The sequence below is a fragment of the Ixodes scapularis genome, unplaced genomic scaffold (assembly GCF_016920785.2).
Source record: "Ixodes scapularis isolate PalLabHiFi unplaced genomic scaffold, ASM1692078v2 PGA_scaffold16__2_contigs__length_2301149, whole genome shotgun sequence".
Lineage (NCBI taxonomy): Eukaryota > Metazoa > Arthropoda > Arachnida > Ixodida > Ixodidae > Ixodes > Ixodes scapularis.
The window spans coordinates 2,105,810-2,128,777 of NW_024609842.1; the positions used below are offsets into that span (position 1 = coordinate 2,105,810).

General features: G+C 44.4%; 1 pseudogene; it reads right to left on the reverse strand.

Moving 5' to 3' along the window:
- Positions 1 to 1,594: 1,594 nt before the first annotated feature.
- LOC115321072 overlaps positions 1,595 to 22,968 on the reverse strand; it is a 56,564-nt pseudogene continuing 35,190 nt past the window's right edge.

Genomic DNA, 22,968 nt, shown 5'->3' on the forward strand with positions numbered 1-22,968 from the left:
GGTGTCAGGCGTCTTGCACGTAATTTTAACGAAGTTTTAGCTCGATGGCGCTCGTGCGCGTCGCAAAAATTAATTTAGCAGAACCAGAACCGGGACCCATAGGATTGGCGCCCTAGACTGCGAAGAAATCCAGCTTACGGGTGGACCATGACATTAATTGAGGCTCGTCCGGTGATTGGCCGAAATGAGCGTAGTACGCAGCTCCTCTTTTTTTATTGTAAGTTCTTTAAAAATTTCGTGTCTTTTTTATTTAGTGGCAACGAAAATTATGTTTTTTAACAGAACGAGTTACCACTATAAAAATAAAATATTATTTCAGTCCACGGGCGAGCAGAGGGAAAAGACTGAAGAGCCGAGAGGCGTGTAACTTGAAAAGCGTTTAGTATGGTATCAACATAAGATCGTGTTGTTGTTGTTTTTGTTTTCTGTTGAGAAAAAATAAACTGGAGAATCATTGTGTTTGTCCCGTTTTTCGCAGAATTCTTGGTTCCAGGCGTGAAGGGAGCGGAAGAAATGGTTCTAGGCTGACTCCTGCCGTTTCTGGTACTCCTGCGCGTTCATGTCAAAAAGCTTGTGTCAGACCTCGTCTAACACGCCGCGATCTTTCCTGCACATCCATCCAGCTTTTCATCGGAGACGCTTTTGCGCCTGTGGTGTACTGAAACACAGGAACACGTCCCTGCGCGAGCCCAAGATAGCGTTGCTTTCACGCCGAGCCTCCTCGAGCAGGACCACACTTGTGTCGGGTCTTGGGTTAGCAAAGCTGATTGAACTCTGCTTTCAGTCTCTCACAGTGGTCTGTCTCACTTGGTGCGCTACAACGACACGCAACGATTAGTGATCTTCGTAATGTGACAGCGCCACTAAAACGCGATTGGCAATAAACTGTGTCGACAAAAAATAAGGTTCCTACACACAGCGGCGTTTGAATGCGTTTGAATTCGCTTTACTCTAAGATACGTAGTTTTATTGTGCAGAAAGTAACACCGGGTTTATTTTCTAGGACTAACCTTGTATTTTAAATTTACCTATGACTTTTTCAAATCCGATAGCATTTCCTTCGATTTACTTCTTGCTCAATTTACTTTTTTTAACATGATGAAAATTTGGGTTGCAGTGGCGACGAAATATGCTGACATGTGAGAGAAGATACGCGATAACCAGAAACTAAGGCTTTATATGTGCATGCTGTTGTGCATTGTGTGGCAATTGATAAATAAAATGGATTTCACTCAGTTGATCTGATACAAGTTGCTACAGTGCTCTCGCTCTTCATTGATTTGTAGCACGGCAGAAATCAGGACCTGGACTCCCGCGAAGAATATTTTAAATTCCAATAAAATTAAAGCAAAACGACCCGTTAGGTCTAGTTCCTGTATTCCGTGTTTCGTGTTATTTTTGCAGCTAAAGTTAAATCAAGTTCATAAAACGTTCTAATAGAAATTTTATTGTAAAAAGATATTGTAAATACATATATCTGTTGTGACTATTTTCTCATACAACACTCAATGCGAAAGACAAAAAGAAACGTTTTTATTAATACTTCTTGAAAGGCATAGGTATTTGAGACCGCAAGTTTCCACCTTGTAACAGTTTAAGAAACCTCACTATCAATATTTGTGCAGTTTCCGAACCAGCACCGCTGAAAAAGAGGGAACAATTTTCATCTCAGATTTCTCAAATTTGTCGTGGCGAGACACCGAGGAATATTAGCCAGCCGTCAATTTATGCTTGGTACGCTATTCTCAGCACCACGTAGAAGTTTTAAAGTAGGATCTCTCAATTACTCGTACTGGTCTGGTTTCGGTTTTTGGTGCAAAATATACGTTAAAATAAGCATTCAACAAATATCTGACAAGGTTAGCAAGAAGATATGTCTGAATACATTTAGTTGTAGTACATTTGTGTATACATGTGCGAACAACTTAAAGGGCAACTCCGCTTCATTTTTGATATTTAGAAAACTATATAGCCCTGTTCAGTATCATATAGGAAGACCCCATGTCAAATATTACGATCTAATTCCGTCTATATATTCAAGAAACTGGCCAGCAAACCTTCAAGTGAGCCAAGTCGCCGAAATCTGCCAACTCTAGCGTGCGATGCGAGGCACAATCGTCAGCGCAGTCAAAGCGACGGAGTTGGAGTGGCCAACGTTGACCAACTACGTCAGAGGCATGTGTACGTCATTCTCACGTTTTGTTTGTTTTTACTTCTCAGAGCGAAATAGAACGATGACGTCATGAGATTCTCCTCCCGGTGTTGGCTGACCGGGCGTTCACGTGGTCACCTCAACGCGGATGCGCTAGCTTGCGCTGCCCTGCGCGCTTATCGGTCTGTTTCTCCGCTCCCTTTCTCTTTCGTGTTCTCCCCTTCCCCCTCTCGCCCGAGCCGTCACCGTCCACGCCACGCGAAGCGACCTGCGCGCGTCGCGTGTCCTGTCCCTCGCCCCCCTCCCGAACGTCACAAGACCACGTGGTTCGACGTGACGTGCCCATGACTCTGACCACACGAGACCAATGTTGCCTGACGCAACCGAAGTTTCGGTTTCGGTATCAGCTGGTGTTTACATTAGGATTACACAAGTAATATTCCACATTTCGCGAATCCGAAGACGTAGAGTTGTTTAGTAGTGCTTTGTGAAATGGAATCACAGGTAAGCCTAAATTTTTCAGAATTGAGCGGATTTGCCCTTAAAGACAAGACAAACATACACGTATACGAACTATATGCTGACATAGAAAAAGCGCCTCTTGCGTCAATATCACGTTTACGTAGGTTTGAGCTGTTTGCAATTTGTGACGAACTCTCCTTATTTGTTTTCCGTCCGGTTATAATGTGTGTGCGAGCAACAAGTGGTATGCCGAATAGGTTTGGTTGCTTTGAACGAGTCATCAGATAGCACAGTTCCAATTAATTTGAGCTTCACGTCAAAGAGTGGTTGGTAATTAACATCAGACTAAGAATGCTGGAAATGGGTAAGCGGCGCTTTGTCAATCTGCTGTATTGTTTATCTTGTACGCAGTTCGAAAGACTGTTCTTTCTGGTGATCCTCTCTGTTCAATGTGAAAGCGGGGATAGACAGAACTGGGCAGTGAAAAGAAAGATACAGATACTAAAAAGACAAACTTTTTAGTATCTGCGGAATGACGCAGGACGGGAAGGACGTGTCCGCCTGCGCTCCGCAAAAAGACGTATGTGGCTCGTGCGAGGCTCGCTTCTACGCGAAGCAGCAGTTTCTTGTCTGCTCGGCAGGTTGCAATCGCCGTTTTCATTGTAAGTGCTTGAATGTCACCCATGAAGAGTACAATTTCTACATGAAGAGTGGCACGAGCGCTTTCAAGTGCTCGGGCTGCACCCGAAGGAGTAGTGCGTCACCTAGGAATGACGCCGCTGCTGGTATCGGAGGTGTGGTTCCCGCTCCTGTGGCGTTCGTCGAACCATCGAATGTGACGCTCGATGACGGCTCCGTTCCGCCCGCTCTGCTACGCCTCATCGAAAGCCTGTCAAGCAAATTGGACATCGTTACGGCAGAACTCAAGTGCCTTAGGGCGGACAACAACAGCCTTCGCTCCGAAGTGCTTCATCTCCGTAAAAGTGTCCATGAACGAATGCCTCTTCCGTCTTCTTCATCAACCATGTACGCGTCCGTCGCAGCGCTGCCGCCTGCTGCACCAACGTCAGTGTTGAGACCTCGAGCTGCAGATTCGCTCCTCAACACAGTTCCAGGGACGAATCTGGGTGGGGCTGGCTTGGAATCGAGTCCCTCAAAGGGTGCGAGAGCTGCGGGTGAGAAGGACGCTGTGGACGACGGCTACACGACGGTGGGGCCCCGGCGGCGAACCAAGCCGTCAGCTGGAACGGCTAAACCAAGTAAGGTGACCGCTGTCCCTCGGAAGAATCGTCGTTTGGCACTTTTTGTATCTAGGCTAGATCCGGATACGAGCGTGGACGATGTTCTTGCACTTATCGAACCTCTTGTAGCGGGGAGGCAGGTCCTGTGTTCAAAAATGTTTACACGATTTGACACATACTCTTCGTTCCACATCTCGGGTGACGAGTCAGTTTTCGACGCAATTAACAAATCCGAGGTGTGGCCTGAAGGTAGCATTTTTCATCAGTTCTTTGGTCGACTGGACAAGTCTCGTGTTCATACTGATGACGGAGTAGAAAACGTTCAAGACGCACAAACTTAGCGTGTTTTACCAGAATGTACGAGGCCTGAGGACTAAGGCCGACGAGTTTTTGTACAATTCAACTAATTCAAGTCATGATATTATATGTATTACTGAAACCTGGCTTTGTGATGGTATATCAGTCTCTAGTTACTTTAACCCCAGCTACACGGTCTATCGGAGGGATAGAGACTACTTGTGTATGGGGCAAACGATGGGAGGGGGCGTTTTAATTGCAACTAAAGTTTCCGTGGCATCGCATAGGCGGTTTGATCTTGAAACTTATTCAGAATGTGTTTGGATCGAGATTAAGGCAAGTGACGGATTTAATTACCTGATAGGAACGTACTATTTTCCCCCGTTATTTGATGAAACCACTTTTATTGAACATTTTGAATCTCTCGGAAAGCAGATCGATTTTGACAAGTTTCGTGTTCAGATATACGGAGATTTTAATCTTCCGGGTGTAGAGTGGTCATTGCAAGCTTTAAACAATAATACGTTAACAGCTAGAAAGGCCTTTTCTTTGTTGTCTTTTATTAACTTGAGTGGTCTAGAACAATTAAATTCAATACCGAATTGCGCAGGTAATATCTTAGATCTCGTTCTTTCAAATGTCCACATTCTAAGCTTATGTCTGGCTTCCGATCCTTTGGTACAAGTTGATAAGTTTCATCCACCTTTAATAGTCCAGTTATCTCTTCCGTGGAAGTCGCGGATATCGTCAAAGCCATTAGCTTACAGTTTTTTAAAAGGAGATTACCTTGGCTTGTATAAATATATTGAAACTTTCGACTGGTCTAACGTTCTCGCCATGTCTGATGTCGATCGTGCTACCGAGACTCTAACGACAATTGTAAAAGATGCCATCGACACTTTTGTACCGAAGCGTTCAACAAGGCCATCCAAATATCCTGAATGGTTTTCCAGGGATTTAAAATGTTATTTGGTCAAGAAAGAACATTTCCACCGTCTTTATAAAAAATGCGGCTCTTCACTTATGTACACCAAATTCAGTTTATTTCGGGCCTTGGCGAAGAAACTGTTCAAGCGCGATAAACGCATGCATCTTGACAGCGTAGAAAATAGCTTGTTTCGCCGCCCGAAGACTTTCTGGAAGTTCACGAAGCAACATACACGTGACGTTAGTCCTATCATCTGCTTGCGTGCCTGTTCAGATAACGCCCCGGGTTATGTTTCATCACCTCATGAAGTTGCAGATGTTTTCGCTGATTATTTTGCCAAATGTTTCTCTGACAATCAGCAATCCGTTCTACCGGAGGATAAGGAGCTGATTTGTCACGATTTTTTGAGTTCTATAAGAGTGGACTCTCTTGATATTGCCGAGGCGATAAGAAAGTTAAAACCGAAGTTTTCTTCTGGTGTAGATGGTGTACCAGGTTTTGTTATCAAAGGTTGCGGTCAGTTGTTCATTCCTATTTTGAAGCACATTTTTAATATGTCACTCAGTTCAGGCGTTTTCCCTTCGCTCTGGAAAAAAGCAGTTGTTGTTCCTATCTTAAAAGGCGGTGACGCATCTGTAGTTGCGAACTACCGTCCAGTTTCTCTGCTTTGTGCTTTTTCCAAGGTTTTTGAGATTGTTGTGCATAGCAGGATGACTTTTTATTTCCGTCAAAAAATAACGCCCTTGCAGCACGGTTTTTTAAAGGGTAGGTCTGTGGAAACAAATTTGTGTACCTTTTTAGATTACTGTGTGCCGTTTGTTTTAAACAGAGAACAAGTAGATGCAATATACTTTGATTTGTCAAAAGCCTTCGATAAAGTGAGTCACGTGTTGCTTTTGTCCAAGTTGCATCTGTATGGTGTCTGTACAGAATTGTGTAACTGGTTTAAGAGTTATTTGTCTTTTCGATCAAATAGTGTTCGGGTCGCTGACAGTTATTCCAAAGAGTTTTTTTCAATATCAGGCGTGCCCCAGGGTTCAATTTTGGGTCCTCTACTGTTTTCAATTTTTATAAATGATATAGCGTCATGTGTAAAGAACGTTGAACTGCTTTTGTTTGCTGACGATATCAAGTTGTTTAAGAGTGTTCACTGTCATTTAGATTGTGATCTGATACAACATGATGTGTCTAAAATAGCACAGTGGTGTAAACAAAATCAGTTATTTCTTAATCCTTTAAAAACAAAAGTGATATCTTTGTGCAGACGCCGCGCGATCATAAATAACACTTATCATCTTGAGGGAAATCCGATTGAACGAGTGTCAATTGTAAGGGATCTTGGTGTGTTAATTGACTGCGGATTAACTTTTAAAAATCATGTCTCTTTTGTTGTCAGCTCTGCAATGAAAGTTCTAGGAGTTATATCGCGTTTGACCAAGCATTTTAAAAAACCCCATTGTTCAATACATCTTTTTCAATCCTTAGTGGTTTCAAGGCTTGAGTTTGCTTCTGTGATTTGGAATTCAATTTCTGTAACACAGGCTTTGATCATAGAACGTGTGCAAAAAAGATTTGTTCGAATTGTTTATGATAGATGGATTGGACGACGCGTGTATTATGACTATTAATGCTTACTGAATAGATTTTCGCTGAAGCTTTTATCACACAGAAGAACAGTCCTTGACTTGGTATTCCTGCATAAGATCATTAATGGTGCCATTGATTCTTCATGGCTTATTAGTAAAATCCATTTCCATGTTCCTTTCCGTGCGACGAGACAGCTCACCTGTTTTGATATTTGCTCACCATGCCGTGTGTCACCTCTTTCTCGTTTACAGACATTGTATAACAGCATTGTGCCACCTCAAGTTGACATCACCACACCCCTGCCTACATTTCGCTGTCAGTTGGACGAACTTTTCGTCACTTCATAGCGCGTCAGTGTATATGCATATCTATTTCTTTTTAATGAGTAGGATTTTTGTTTAAGAGTTTTATTGTACGAGTTGGTGTACCTAAGAGAAGGCCGCTCGGCCGTTTTAGGGCACCCGAAAAATAAAGATTATTATTATTATTATCTGTATCTTTCTTTCAAGCTACATGTGAAATATGAATTTTTATCTCAGTTCTAAAAAAAAAAATGTCGATGCACCGCTTGTATTGCAAAGCTGTGAGAGGCTTAGTTACTTGTTACATTGGACGCCTAATTTTAACTGTCCGATTTTTACCATAAATTGAAAAACCATCTTTTTGGTGAACCCGCCCCATAACCCTTTACAAAAAAGGCAGAAATTATATCTAAAAATGGTTCGGAGAAGCGTAGATTTTAAAAAATTGCACAGTAAGCTCCTCTCATGAACTCCTTCACTCTTACCACAATGCCAGAGCGAACTCCAGAGAAGAGGAGAGTGGGAAAAAAGAAACCTCTAACCAGCGTGAGTAGGGGAGCTTATCTTCATTTGATGGTGCAACAAAGAGAAGTTGAGCATTTTTTGTCCAATCTATCCACCCTGGGTGACTCAGGTGCACTTGGTAGGTCGCTGGGGCGACATTATATTTTTGCACTTTTAATGATGGCAGACTGTATTACTGTAGCAAACACGGCCGTTTTGAAAACAAATCTAGAAAGCCTAAAAGAACAGGCTGTGTATCACTGAAGATTGATTGGAGCCGGATATTACTTGCAACTCTAAAGAGTCGACCTAACTAAAATATATCTATGAATATTGTCTACCTAGTGTTCCCTAGGAGAATATATACTGGTAAGCCGTTCTTGACGCACACGTAGAGTCGCTGTCAGTTGAAAGATCGCGGGGTGTGGACCATTATAGTCTTGATTCTGAGAGCGTGATCGGCTCTTCGACGTTCTTAACCACTGATGCCGAGACCTTATTGGCTACCGAGCAACGGTAAGATGTTCAGTACCCGGGACTTAATGCGTTTCTTAGATTGTTGGTGCTCTAGCTCCCCTAACTGACAGGTTCCCTTCTCTGCACTCATCAGAAACACCCATGACCCCCAAGCTACTTGAAAACGTAAAAAAAAATATTTTGGGATATCCTACCTCTCCATTATCCCCGCACGGGTAGCCAAATGGAGCGAAGTGGGTTTTTTCCTTTATTTTGTTGTAACCGTTTTTGGTGGTCACATTAGTACGGCACGTTATGACGCAGTTCTTCATACTCTGAAAATATTTGTAGCAAGAAAGGTGATTAACTTCAAATATTTGCTGTGGGACAAAAATTTGATTACGTTTTCAATATTAATTTAGATATCAAATTCTGTAGAACACATGTGCACATAAGCACAGACACTACAGCAAATGTCTAAAGGTCTCCGAAAGCGATGGTTTTTACAATTGAGTTAGATGGTCAGCGAATAAGGAGGTTTTGACATTATTTATAGCTATGGGCCTGTAAGGTCCCTAACTGGATGAAAACTTTAAACTTTAGTCGTACTTGTATTATTTTTAATGGAAGATAATGTGTTGTGCAGTAGCTTCTATTTCCGGTACATGTCTAGCGATTTCACGTCCGTTTATATATATTTTTCATCTCCCAACGGTCTAGTCCTTATATATCCAATACCTAAGGGGCTAATGAGGTGATGTGAATCAACAAATTTAAAACAAGTCTTTCTTCTCTCTTGCATAGACAAAAAATCTAGACGGTATTTTCCAACCATAAAGAGCGTAGCTCTATGCGAGCCTGAGCTGTGACGTATGTTCATGACACAGCACGGACAGAAGCGGCATTACATGAAAGGTCGCTTTTCTGATGAGAAACGTGTTGATTAGCGCACGACTCAAGGGTTGCCTAAACAGAATACGAATGCCGTGCACGACTCAAAAAATAAAAAAAAAAAAACGAAATGCGCACGTTTTTTAAAAAGCGTGAAGTTTGCTGCGCGCGCCTACGTTTTCAGTGAGGGCATCAACCATAAAAACACCAAAACTTTCCTCCTCGCCTTCCCACTATCGTCCACTATCGTTCGGAAGATTGGCGATTGCCAATAACATTGGGGTCAAAATTAACTGTTGGGTTAGTTGGCTACACATTGTATAAAAATTCAAAAGCGCAAACACCAAGGAAAAGAAGAGGGGAGAGGACAGAGCGCTTACTCCAACTGGAAGTTTAATGCATTCCTCGAGGAAGACATAAAATAAGAATTAGGCATGTGAAGGTAAAAAAGAAGAAGAAAAGTTATTGTTATAGTTTATATATACATTAAAAAATTTAAACTAAATCTGACTTCACCCCTTGACAGTTGCGAAAAAAGAATGTAATAAAAATTCAGAAGTATAAACAAAATCAGCAGTTCAAAGATAAGGTTAAAACATTAAAGCGACCCGCGTTAAGAAAGAAGGTCGAGGTACCTCATTTCCTTCTCGGACAGCGCTATTGATGCTGCGCTTATGCAAGCTCCCCCGAGAGACAATATGGTTTTGGCTTCATAGAGTTCTCTGGATCTTTTTTTATGGTAATGTTTGAGGATCTTAGTCTGTTGGAGTATGGGTGTGCAGTGGCAGTCCCGGGCATGTATTGCGAGATGCCCCGATGGTGATGATTTCAGAGAAAGGTGATGCTCTCGAAGTCTCACGTTCACACAGCACCCAGATTGTCCGACGTGGACTTTCGCACATGTGAATGGAATTTCGTACACTACGTTAATGTTGCAGTTGACGTACTTGTGCGTATGCTTGACGGCGCAGTTGTTCTTATTTTCAGTTTGCGAATTAATCTTAGGACACATTTTTTTCAGTTTGTTTGGAGCTGATAGTACCACTGGTACTTCATAATTTGAGGCTATCCGTTTGAAGTTGTGGGAGATGTTGTGGAAGTAGGGCATCACTGGCCGGCCGCGTTTTCTTCTCGCAATTTCGTTTTCCTCTTCCCTTGGGGACAGTCAGACATTCTGCTAAGTCAAACAATAATGAATGGGTGTATCCAGAATCCTGCAGCTTTTGCACTTGTGCTTCGAAACTACACTTATCCGTGTGTACACAGGACTTGTGCAGGGCCGCTTTGAAGCAACTCTGCACTATTCCACTTTTGATGATCTTAGAATGGGCAGAGTCAAAAGGTAGGAGTCTTTTTTTGGACCGTGGTGCGTAAGTCCAACAAGTGTGTGATTCTTCAAAGGACAGTTGTTGATCTAAAAAGTGAAGCTTGCTATTAGTAGGTAACTCATGTGTGAATTTGAGTCCTTGAGCTTGTGTCATGAAAGTGTTGCTTATGATGTTAAATGTAGCACAATCATATTGGTCAGGTCCGATGGAAAGTAAAACGAGATAGTCATCGACGTATCTAAAGATACGTGCTACAAGGTTTCGGGAAGGCTCTGGGCTATTCCCCTGTCACATGTGGAAAGAAAAATGTCGCATAAGACAGGTGCTACACAGGAGCCAATGCAAATCCCTTTCTTTTGAATGTAAGTATTGCCGCTAAAAGTCACAAAGGTAGATGTGAGGTAGAACATAACGAGTTCCATGAAAGATTCGGATGGTATACCACATTGATTTTGAAATGACACCGTTCCATTAGCCTCAATGCAATCACTGACTGCTGCAAACATTCTTGCGTGAGTGACCGAGTAGAACAAGTCCTCCACATCAAGGGAGAGTCCAAACTTTACTGCAGACCCATATTCCAACAGACTAAGATCCTCAAGCATTGCCATAAAAAAAGTTCCAGAGAACTCTATGCAGTGAAAACCATATTGTCTCTCGGGGGAGCTTGCATAAGCGCACCATCAATAGCGCTGTCCGAGAAAGAGATGAGATACCTCGACCTTTTTTCTTAACGCGGGTCGCTTCAATGTTTTCTCACCTTATCTTTGACCTGCTGCTTTTGTTTATACTTCTGAATTTTTATTACATTCTTTTTTTGCTAGTGTCAAGGGGTAAAGTCAGATTTAGTTTAAACTTTTTTAATGAATCTATAAACTATAACAATAATTTTTCATCTTTTTTACCTTCACATGCCTAATTCTTCTTTTATGTCTTCCTCGGGGAATGCATTAAACTTCCAGTTGGAGTAAGCGCTCTGTCCTGTCCCCTCTTCTTTTCCTTGGTGTTTGCGCTTTTGAATTTTTAAACAGTGGGATCTTGACGACAGCCAGCAGAAGGTGTGACTCCAGATCCACGTTATGACCACCATTAAAACCTCTCTTCAAGAGCCCAAGTCGTGAATAACATTCCCCGAGCGAAAAAAAACAGCGTTTGCAAGTGACCGAAGCGGAAGGAAACTATTCATTTGCAACGACAGCAAATGCTGTGCCTGCACAAAACGTGTCCTGTTTCGACAAACCTTCAGCATGCTGCGCGCATATTCGAGAGGTAGGGGAGCGGATTTCAAAGAGAGGAAAGGTTTACAAAGTGGAAGGAGAGTAATGCTCACGGCCGAAGAGTATCGCTCCGGGTTCATCTGTCGACAAAACCTCTCCGCGGTGAAGAAACCGCCGGCAACCTCCTTGGTGACGTTAAAAAAAGTCATAGTTGGATTGTGTTTTCCAGCATTGCTCTCCACATAGCCTGCAAATAAACAAGAATCGATCTTTATATGTCTGAAAATAACAATATATCGAAATATGGGTGTGTGTAATGGGAGAAATACGGATGTTTTTATGATAATGTAATTAATCCAAAGGTGCAAGCGAACTACTCTAGAATGATGAAAATATTCCCTGAAGATGAGGAACAACTGGGACAAAGGAAACACACCAATCTCCAAAAAGAGCTAGGTGACTGGTGCGCGACAGAAAACATCCGCCTGGTCCCGGTGCCGAATCAGGGACATCTCTATTTCTAGTGGAGCTCTCTACCAACTGAACTAATCAGGAGTTAGGCGTCAGTAGAGCAAACGGGTTTTATCAGCTGCCGTCGGTTGAACACCAACAACCCTAGTGAAAAAGCCATTTGTACGAAAAAAGTTTTGTGTTCAATAAATTCATATGAATCATGCACGATATATTAGACAAATAAGACCCATATAAGAACCGCAAAAAGAGCTATATAAGACATACAGGAGCGTATGAAAAAACTTTTCACAAGATTCTTATAATTCTTATATAGTTCTTATATATCTTGTATGATTCATATGTGTTTTTTGAACGGAGAAATTTCTCATACAAATCAGAATTTTCAGTACGGAAGGGTAAGTGGCCTGCATATTAAGGTTATTATGATAATGAAAATAATGCAAAGGTGCAAGCGAGCTGGAAAAGCATGATAAAAAAAATCGCTGTTGAAAAAGAACAATGTTGACAAAGCATAAACACAAATCTCAACACAGCTAGGAGAAATTAACTGTGTTTGGAGATATGTGTTTGTCCTTTGTCCCACTTGTTCATCTTCTCGAGGGAATATTTTCAAAAATGATGCTTTCCTGATTCATGAGATTAGATTAATAATACAACATTTAAATTTTTATTGAACACACACGAAGAAAGAGAGAAAAGTATCCTTCCATTAGCAGAAGGCAGCCGATATACTAATGCCTCTTTAATCAGAGTGACTATCCAAAATGCGCGTCCACGAAAATTCTAAGGGCCCTGCCACACTGAGGCAACACAACGGAAACAGCAACACAACATGTTGTCCAACAACCGTGCAACTTGTTGCCGCCTCCCCATGTTGTCCGACAACCCTGTCACATCGCGGCAACAGTAGCACAGCATGGATGACAACGAAAAAGTTACCACGGTATGACAACTTTCGGCACAAAAACAGAAGCAACTTGTGCTGGACAACGTGTGCTGCTCCGATGACTGGCTGGGCGAATTTCGGGTCGACAACAAGACAACACAGATAGCTTTAAGGGGAGAGCAAGTTTCCTATCAACGTCGCTTTCTTATGAGCTTACTGAAATAAAGGCTTGGAAAACGTTACCCAACAATAATTAAGGCTGTCGTGCATCTAAAATAATTTTATGAATGTTTTTCCTGCATAATTATGGCAAGTGCTTGTCGAAATGCTCACAAAGGCGATCGTGAACGTTCAGACTGGTGTTGCAATTGGAACTACCGAGAGACCAGCTCACAGTAGTGCTAGTGAAATAAAATGACATGTCTACATTCGACTGCTGATAAAGTATTATTAAAATAACGCAAGGAAGCAAATTTAAAAAATGAAAGCATTAAAACGACCGCTATGATAATGGTTCTTGATTTAATTTAATTTCATTTATTATACCCTTAAGGCGCCCATCGGGCTTTACATAAAGGGGGCAAGTAAAACATTATTCAAAACACAAACAGAAAAGAAATAAAACAAGAAAACAGGCGTTACGGTTGCTATGCGTTTAAGTAAATGGTAAGAGAAGCTCTGAAACCAGAGGATTCTTGGATGGTGTGGGCTTCCCCTTTTACGGGGGTACCACTTAGAAACACAGAAGGTTCCTTGGGTCCGGATAAAGACGTGTTTATTTGACTTAGATGCCACACGCTGGCCCGAAGGCCAACAATGTTGGAGATGACGGCGCTGTCTCTTTTGACAGGATCGCCAGTCGGAGTCCGCGCTGCCGCAATTGACAGTATCACGGAGGGGGAGGATCAGATAAGGATATGAATGCTCCGTCGAGCAGAGCCTCCCCCAGCGAGAGTCCTGCCCGTTGGATTAGGGCGTCTTATATAGCTTGCGGGAATGGACGCGCCCGGGTTGGGTCGGATGTAGGTGGCTCCCCGGAGGGGCGGACGCGTCCAAGTCATGATCCCGAGGGGTGCGCCTTAGGCAAATCACCCGAGAAGGGCGAGGGAAAGCCGTTCACCAGGGAATACGGCTTCGCCCTCGCATCCGGGACGCGCCCCCACGTGGCGACGCCCAACGGCCTGCCTGAGCTAGGCCTAGATAAGGATGCGGGGAACACCTGGTTCCCACAATGGTTACAATATTATCAGAAAGGGAGTGGCATCCGTATGTGGTCAACTGTAATGGGGATAATTTAAAAAGGCTTGTTCGTGGAGTGACTAAATGAAGCTTTTGCGAATTGTAAGTACGCGTGGAAATATTGTCACGGTTTATTTCCTGGGCTCTCCAACGTCCTCGTCCTCGATCCCTGTCCGGAGCACCTCTTCTTCTTTTCTGTCTTCTTCGCTGTTACACTCGCCCCCTCCCCCCTATGAATCGATAATGATCGAGTTTATGGACCGAGTTCAGGTGCATGGTGTGTGTGTCTCGATGAACGTGGGACGTAGTGCTTAAGGTGGCTACGATGTGCCGTGAATGTTGCATTGGTATGATGGGGACTGCCAGTACAATCACGAACTTGAAATGTCACAGGACCCAGCTGACGAAGAACCTCACAGGGGCCTCTGTAGCGTGGGAGTATCTTTTCAGCCCGGCCTTTCTTTCGAAGGGGTCGGCGTACCAAAACCCAGTCCCCACAACGTACAGGAGGTGGGGGGAATGATGGAGCAGTGCGTTCTTGAGTGCGTACCTGAGCACGCAACATGAAATCGCGAGCTTTCTTTCACACGGCTTGGAAGCGGCGTCGAGAGCTACTTGTAAAGTGCTCTGTTCTTAGCTTCCAAACGGCATTGTCACCGGATTCGCAGGGCAGAACTGGTGCCCGTCCGTACACTATTTGGAAAGGGGTAAACTCGGTTGTTGATTGTTCAGCAGTGTTCATTGCAAAGGCTGCGTATGACACCAGTCCGTCCCAGTTGTTGTGTTGTTCGTTCACGTAGCTCGCGAGTATGCCACTGATGGTGCGGTTGGCCCGTTCAACAAGACCATTTGTTTGTGGATGGTATGGCGCTGCTTGAGCGTGATAAATACCATGAGTTTACATTTCTCTCGCAAACCGGCGGGAAATGAAAGATGAAGCGCGATCACTCACGATGACGCGAGGTACACTATGCCGAAGAATAACTTGTTGTCGTAAGAATAGCACTATGTGGTCGACCGCGATGCTTGGAACTGCACGTAACTCTACCCATTTACTTAGGTAATCGATGGCGACAAGAACATACTTGTTACCCCTTGGAGTAGGGGGGTACGGGCCGAGATGGTCGATGCCGAGAATTTCAAAGGGTGCTTTAGGCAGTGGTACAGGCTGGACGCCACAATCGATGGTGGGGTTCGCCATTTTCCGTGACTGACATTTAATGCACGACGCTATGTATTCGGCAACGTCTATGCGAACTCGTGGCCACCAGTAGCGCTCCAAGATCTTCTTTGTAGTTTTGTCTCTTCCTAAATGTCCAGCGGTTAGGTTGTCGTGACACAGGTGGAGCACGGCGGTACGTAACTGCGTGGGCACGAAGGGCAACCAACCTTGCGTCCCGCGGTGGCAGAGGAGCCCATCACAGACACGATATGCGCGGCGTAGACGTCGTTCCGCTGTGTTAGAAGGAGATCTCAGTCGCGACATAATATCTTGAACTTCTGGGTCTGAAGTTTGAGATTCAGCAAGGTTTAACAGGGGTGCAAAACTGAACCTCTTTGTTCAGTTCTTCAGCTGGGGCTATAGGATTGCGTGAGAGAAAATCGGCGTCCGTGTGATATTTTCCACCTCGATGACAGATATTCAGCTGATACTCTTGGAGTAGTAAAGCCCAGCGAGCAAACTTGGGGGTAAGGTCTCGCTTCGACTGTAGTCAACGTAACGCAGAGTTGTCTGTAACGGCTGTGAAACGATGACCATACAAGTAGGGCCGAAAGTGTTGAATAGCCCAGATGAGAGCTAGGCATTCGAGCTCCGATGAATGGTAGCGTTGTTCGGCATCGGTAAGGCGGCGGCTGGCGTAAGCGATTACTCGTTGAGATTTGTCGGGGTGTTCTTGGAGTAATACAGCTCCAAGGCCAGTTCCGCTGGCGTCGGTGTGAAGAAAAGATGGGAGTTACATGTAAAAATGGGCTAAGATTGGCGCCAGAAGAAGGCTTTCCTTAATGTCGGTGAAGGCACGTTCCTCGTTTATTGTCCACCTCCAAGGGCTGTTTTTACGAAGTAGGAGTGTCAGGGATGTTGCACGACTGGCGAATTGTGGTATAAACCGGCGAAAATAGGATGCAAAGCCGAGAAAGCTCTTGACCTCTGAAAGGCGGCTTGGTCTTGGATACTTCGACACCGCTTCCAGCTTTGCAGGGTCGGGTTTGATGCCATTCTTGGTGATAACATGACCGAGATAGAGAACTTCTTCAAAACCAAAAAAGCATTTTTGAGGCTTGATTCTTAAGTTCGCTCGTTGTAGCGCGTCAAGAACACGCCCGAGTCTTCAGTTGTGTTCTTCAAACGTCGTCCCATATACAATAATGTCGTCAAGATATACCAGAGCCATAGTCCACTTGAGGTGGCCTAGAACTCTATCCATAAGGCGTTGGAAGGTAGCTGGCGCGATGCAAAGGCCGAATGGTAATCGCGTAAATTGGTAAAGCCCGCCAGGAGTTATGAACGCCGATTTTTCGGCATCGTCGGGGTTCAGAGGTACTTTCCAATATCCTGACAAGAGATCAAGTGTTGTGAAGTAACTTGCGCCTTGTAGTCTGTCTAGTGAATCATCAAGGCGAGGTAGGGGATATACGTCCTGTTTCGTGATGCTGTTGACCTTCCTGTAATCAACACAAAAACGTACAGTCCCATCTTTCTTGCGTACCAAGACGACCGGTGACGACCATGGGCTGTTGGATGGTGTGACGATGCCTCTATTAAGCGTATCGTCGACCTGTGTTCGGATGACGGCATGCTCTACTGGAGCAAGGCGACGTAAGGACTGGTGAATGGGAGCATGATCGCCCGTATTAATGTTGTGTTCCGCTAGATGTGTGCATCCGAGTTCGTTCGGAGTTAGTGCCACACATGCCCGGTAGGTTGTGATTAGTTCTTTGAGGGATTCAATCTGATCATTTTCGAGGGTTGGACCAAACTGGAACAGATCCCATGGTATTTGTGCGCATTCTTTTGAGGGTAGTTCTGACGATCCTGGTTGATCGATAGCCGCTGTTTGAAGTTCTGTTGGACTGAGAGGAAACGACTTGCCGACATAGTGTCCTTGCTGAAGAGTGACGGAGTTATGCCCGAGATTCATCATCAGGATGCTGAAATGGCCTCCTATACTTATAGTCAGCGTTCGAGGTACTGCCACTTCATAGCCAGGTTTTGAAATCCGGGAAGCATCACAGACAATGTCACCGTTAAGATGGGGTGGGTTTGACCGCACTTTGATCCACATGGCTGTCTCTGGTTGTAGCACTGTTGTAGCCGCAATATGAATATCCCACGTTTCTCCTTTTTGAACTGAGGATGATTGAAAAAACTTATGTAGCAGAGTTTCCAATACACTTGCTCCATAAGATGCAGACGATGCCCAGAGAAGTACGAAGTTACTCCAAAAGAGTCGAAGCAGCAAGAAAAACGCATAAGATGCCCAGGAAGTCATAATATACGACCAAAAGCGTCGAAGTAGCGCAGACTCATGACACGCGCTTTGATCTGATGGCAGAGTTTCTTGACAGGCCGTAGAAGGTTTCCAAGAAAATAAGCCGGTTTTGGCACACCAGTTGTACCCAAGAATTAAAGGACACACAGAGCTTGGAATTACAACAAAGTCTTCAACTGATGTGCGACCAAATACTGTAATTTTTAGTTTCACTTTTCCTCCGGTTGGTACGCTTTCCCCATGAGCAGTTAATAGAACTGAGTAGTCAGGGAACACTTTAATGTCCGAGGAAAGAAAGGACATATCAATAGCATTCACAGCTGCTCCAGTGTCAAAAAGTGCGTCCACAACCCCCAAGTTTTCAACCAGTATAGGATGGCGGGGAACCGACGTTAACTGGTCTGTAACTGATACGAGGGGCCTTCGAGGAGCTATACTTGGTTCCGACCCCCAGGGACCGGGAATAGCGTTTCCCGATGTAGCAGGAGCAGCTGAGCATTCGGCCGCAAAATGACCCAGCGGTATTGTTCCGTGAACGAGCAGACGCAGGCTGAAAGCGCGTGTCCTGTGGAATTGTCAATGGTTGCACTGTAACTCCAGGAGGTGCTGCTGGTTGCATGCGGCTGGTAGCCCATTGAGCAGCGCTCATCTCCATGGCATGTCCGAGTGCGGCTCGTATTGTTTCAGGTCTTGCTAGCCTTACAAACTTCTGGACCTCAGGGTTGCCTATGGCATCCACAAACGCGGCTGTGCCGACACGATTCAATGTATCAGACGTTGCGCCCGGGAAGGATTTGTAGGTCAAACGCTCTATACTTGCAGCGAGTTCTGGAAAACTCTCGTTGCTTCTTGGCGCCGCGAGCGTAATTCTGCGTAGAATGCTTGCTGCAGATGTTCATCACCAAAACGATCGCGCAAGCTCGTGATCAATGCTGCGTAAGTGAGTCGGGTTCCTTGGAGCGCATGAAGAACGCTGAGGGCAGGGCCATCTAGTTGCGCGATGACAGCGCGTGCCTTCTCGTCTTCAGTCCAGTGGTTTGCATTGGAAATGATGTCAACCTGCTGTAGGTACAGATCCAAGGGTGTTTCGCCATGAAATGGCTTTAACTTGAGACGGGGTTGACCAGAATATGTAGTCGGGCGGCTCGTGAAAGGAGTCTGCTCAACTGCGAAGACAGTTGGTGGCGCTGTTTGCTGAAGCGTCTCCAGAGCAGCTACTCGACGGCAGATGTCGGCATTACTTGCGGTTAGAAGGTCCGAATATTGCTGAGTAGCGGCCATGATTGTTTGAGTCTGCAGTTCCAACAGCCTTTGCAGCGTCTCCAATGTCACCGCTGTCGCCGAAATGTCGGTTGGTGCGGCAACCGATTGTGAAGTGATTTCCTGTGGCTGCTGGGACTAGGAGGGTGGCTCACCGGAAGGCGTCCCTTGTGCCGGCAAAGGACCTTGTCGGGTTTCGGTCGGCATCCCACCGGTGCCACCAAATTGTCACGGTTTATTTCCTGGGTTCTCCACTGCCCTCGTCCTCGATCCCTGTCCGGAGCACCTCTTCTTCTTTTCTTTCTTCTTCGCTGTTACAATATGTGGTGCAGCCTGGCAATTCAGTTCTCCCTTCGATGAGCAGTGGTAGTGAAAAGTATGCAATGAGGCAAGTCTTTAGAATTTTCTTCTTTGTGCAAGAGTTGGTACTCCCAGATTTTCCTTGAGTGAGGTGACGCTTGTGCGCGTGTAGTTCTTAAGAATGAAGCGTGTCGCTCTATTTTGCACTAATTCTATTTTTAGAGCGCAGCTCTTAGGGGCCCGTTTCCGGCTTGAGCGGCGTCGGCGTCGGCGTCGGCGTAACCGCGAGGTCACGTGACCCCCTTAGGTCGCGAGACCCCCTTAGGTCGCGAGACCCCTTGAGGTCACGACACCCCCTGAAGTCACGTGACCCCCCTGAGGTCACGTGACCCCCTGAAGTCACGTGACCCCCTTGAGGTCACGTGACCCCCTCAGGTCACGTGACTCCCTGAAGTCACGCGACCCCCCTGAGGTCACGTGACCACCTGAAGTCACGTGACCCCCTGAGGTCACGTGACCTCCTGAAGTCACGTGACCCCATGAAGTCACGTGACCTCAAGGAGTCACCTATCCCTCAGTACGCTTCCATCTTCCTCCTCAAGAGCTGCGCTCTAACCGGCGTTACAGGGAATTGTAAACGGCTTTCATTTTTTTGTCAAATAAAACTGATGTGGCTTTTTATATTAAAGAAGCGCAATCAAGTTGAGATCGAATGAGGGCGGTATATGCTACAAGCTTTGTTCCCCAGTTGGCCATGTGAAGATTTCGACTTACAAAACCGAGCCTTTGATTTGCTTTTACACTTATGCGATTGATGTTGGCCTTCGAAGACAAGTTTGATGTGAAATGAACCCCTAGATATATGTATGTATGCACATATTCAAGAACCCCATCGAAGAGAGTGTGTGTTAAACTCTGCTGGACTTCGCTTAGTACTAAAATCTAGACATTTTGTTTTTGGAAATATTTATCTTCATTTGCAACATTAGAGACCATGTTTTAATTGTAATCAAGTCGTTCTGAAGTTCAATATTATTATGAATGCTAGATGGTTTTCTATAAATCAAACAATCATGGGCACAAAAACGGATGGTAGATGGACAGTAGAGAACAAGCCGTTTACGTACAAAAGGAAAGTAGTGGGCTCAGCGCGGTTCCCTGTGGTACTGCTGATTTTACTTTCTGATGACATGAGGATTCGAGTTCATAGCAGACACTTTGCGAGCGGTCGATGAGGAAGTTCAATTACACTGTATGACAGATGGTTCTATTTGCAAAGCGCGTAATTTAAGAACAAGTCGTTGATGTGATACCTGGTCAAATGCTTTTTTAAAGTACATAAAATTGCATCAGTCAATTTTAGAGTGAAGGTCCTGATGAAGGTCTGGGACAAATTCAAACCGCTAGGTTTCGCAAAAATGATACCGCCGGAAAATGTGCTGGTTTAAACAGAGCAAGTTGTCGTCCGACAAATGATCCATAATATTTCAGAAAAGCACATGCTCCATCAGCTTACTAGGTACAGTTGTCAGAGAGATTGGTCTATAATTCGTCAACTCATTCGTTTGACCGGTATTAAAAAGTGGGGTGTTTTTTACTTCTTTCCATTTTGCAGGAATTTTACCAATTCGTAAGGATTGTTGGAAAAGTAAACACAGAAGAGAGGAAGCTTCTTATTTGCAGAGCCTAAGCACTTTCGTAGAAATAGTATCAGGGACTAGAGGTGAACTTGGTCGAAAATTTTCTATTAGTTTCTGAATACCAGTCGCACACATAGTAATTGGAGCGTTATGAGTTAGTATATTATCTTCAGGTAAAAAACTAACAAGGGAAAGGTCTCGTCAAAAAACATTTCACTAATCAGAAAACATTTCACTAAAGAAACTGCCAAATCGTTCACAGTCGTCAACAGCATCCAATTTGATTTCCTAAGAATCAGTAAAGTGAAAGGAATTGCTTGGGGTTAACTGCATTCCAAACTATTTCGAGTCAGTTGTTATAAGGCCGGTGTAGGTCTTCAATAAATATCAAATTTTTCGCTTTTTTTAGTTCATTTACACACATTTTGTTGATTTCGTCCTACTTTACAAATGCAGTCGAAGAACGCGATAATTTAGCCTGCTTGCTTGGCACTAGGAAACAGCCGCTATACCAGACACCTGAATTGATTCTGAAATCCCCAGGACATTTTGGGGAATGAAGTGATCACGTAGCAGGCGGAAGCAAGTATACAGACTGGGAAAATATTCATTTTACCTATTGTTATGAAGGCCGATCATGTCGGCGTCGCAGTTTTTAAGCACTGTCAGTTCAGCTCAACACCAGGCTACAAAAGACGCTTTAGGGAACTGCAGGTGCTAACTCAATTTTACAGTAGAAATATGAATTGGATAATAGACAAAAACTGAACAGAAACACCTTATACGATGCCGTAAATTCCTAACATATATCGGCATTATCATTTTCCTCGTATAGGGCTACATCGTTTTCAGCGAATGAAGAAGATCTTCATAAAATAAAGGGTGGAAAATGCTCCCCGTGTCAAGATTTTTAACCAAAGTCAATAGTCGATGCCGTCCCGTGTCAATTTCCGGCTATTCGAATGCTCTGGCACATTAAAGAGTCGCATTTCCAGCGACGCCTCGCCACACACAAACGAAGGTAAACAATCGAGATGGCGGAGTGTTCCAAGCGTTGGGCCCGCCGTTAGCGCGGTGTGATAGGGTGGTCGGAACACAAATCGGTTAACACGGATTCCGGCTGGCATCAACATGTTGCCCTGCTGTTCTTGTTGCCACGATATAAGAGAATCACCGGAAATGCGTCTTTCTCGTGTTGCCGAATAGAGTTGTCCGACTGTTGCCTCAGTGTGACCGGGCCGCCTTAAGGGCGTCCAATCAATCAACCTTGTAATGTTTCTTTCGGTGCAGTTCGGTTACACAAAGCAACCGACGGACGCACTAGGGCCCTAAAAAGAAAAATTATTTGTCACGTTTAATGGATTCAGCTGCGTTTTGGTAAACGCTTTGATGTTTCTTAAAGTCGATATAATGACAATAATTAGTTTATATCGGGAATAACCAGCACAATCACAATACTATGTGTTTTCGCTGTGAACTTGCAGCCTCGTTGCCTCTCCAATGACAGGTGAGCTGCAAGTTCCTTTCAACTATCGATGACAGCTTAAGGAACATGGTGCGCGTATTACGGTAACACTTTTAGCGTCGTCATTTTTTTGGTGGATTCAGCCACCTTTTAAGTGAACTACGATTTAAGTAACTACGATTGGAAGTAACATCCCCGTCAACTGGTAAGCTATAGATTCCAAACTAAAGTATAGGAAATATGACGGGTCGAAAGAATAATAAAGGTTCGATGATGCCTGCGCCTAAAGAAGTTGAAGCAAATACTTACTTCAAAACAAATTGCATACCCTTCTCACTACAATTCGAAAACACGAAAGGTGGTCCACGAGGCCCTACAGTTTCCATAATGTATTTCTCTGGGTACTTGCAGTCAAGAGCACCAGGATGATTTTGGACATTTGTCAAGGGACCAGTTCCATCGTGCGCGCTCCCGAGCCTGCGAAGATAATGTTCATGCTGGGAAAGCCACCTAGTGCTCAACACTATAATCAGGGACAGATTAAGAAAGGCAAAGCAAGGCTCATTATGGTCACGCTTCTTCTCGGCCCATATCGCATTGCCCGTAGCGATGACGAAAGGCATGGGGTTCACTAAAGGTAAATAAAAAAGCTTTTGCCGGGTGATACGCTGAGCACGTGTGCTTATAAAGGAAGCGACAAGATACTTACAAATGCCCAATTTCGTGGGCTATTGTGGCGAATCTATTGTACAGAGGAGGTGCTTCCGTGGAAATTCCCACATTCCAGCCTTTCACGCAGACCATTCCGGAATAGGCTTGACCTGGAAATAATAATCCATTTGTTGCTT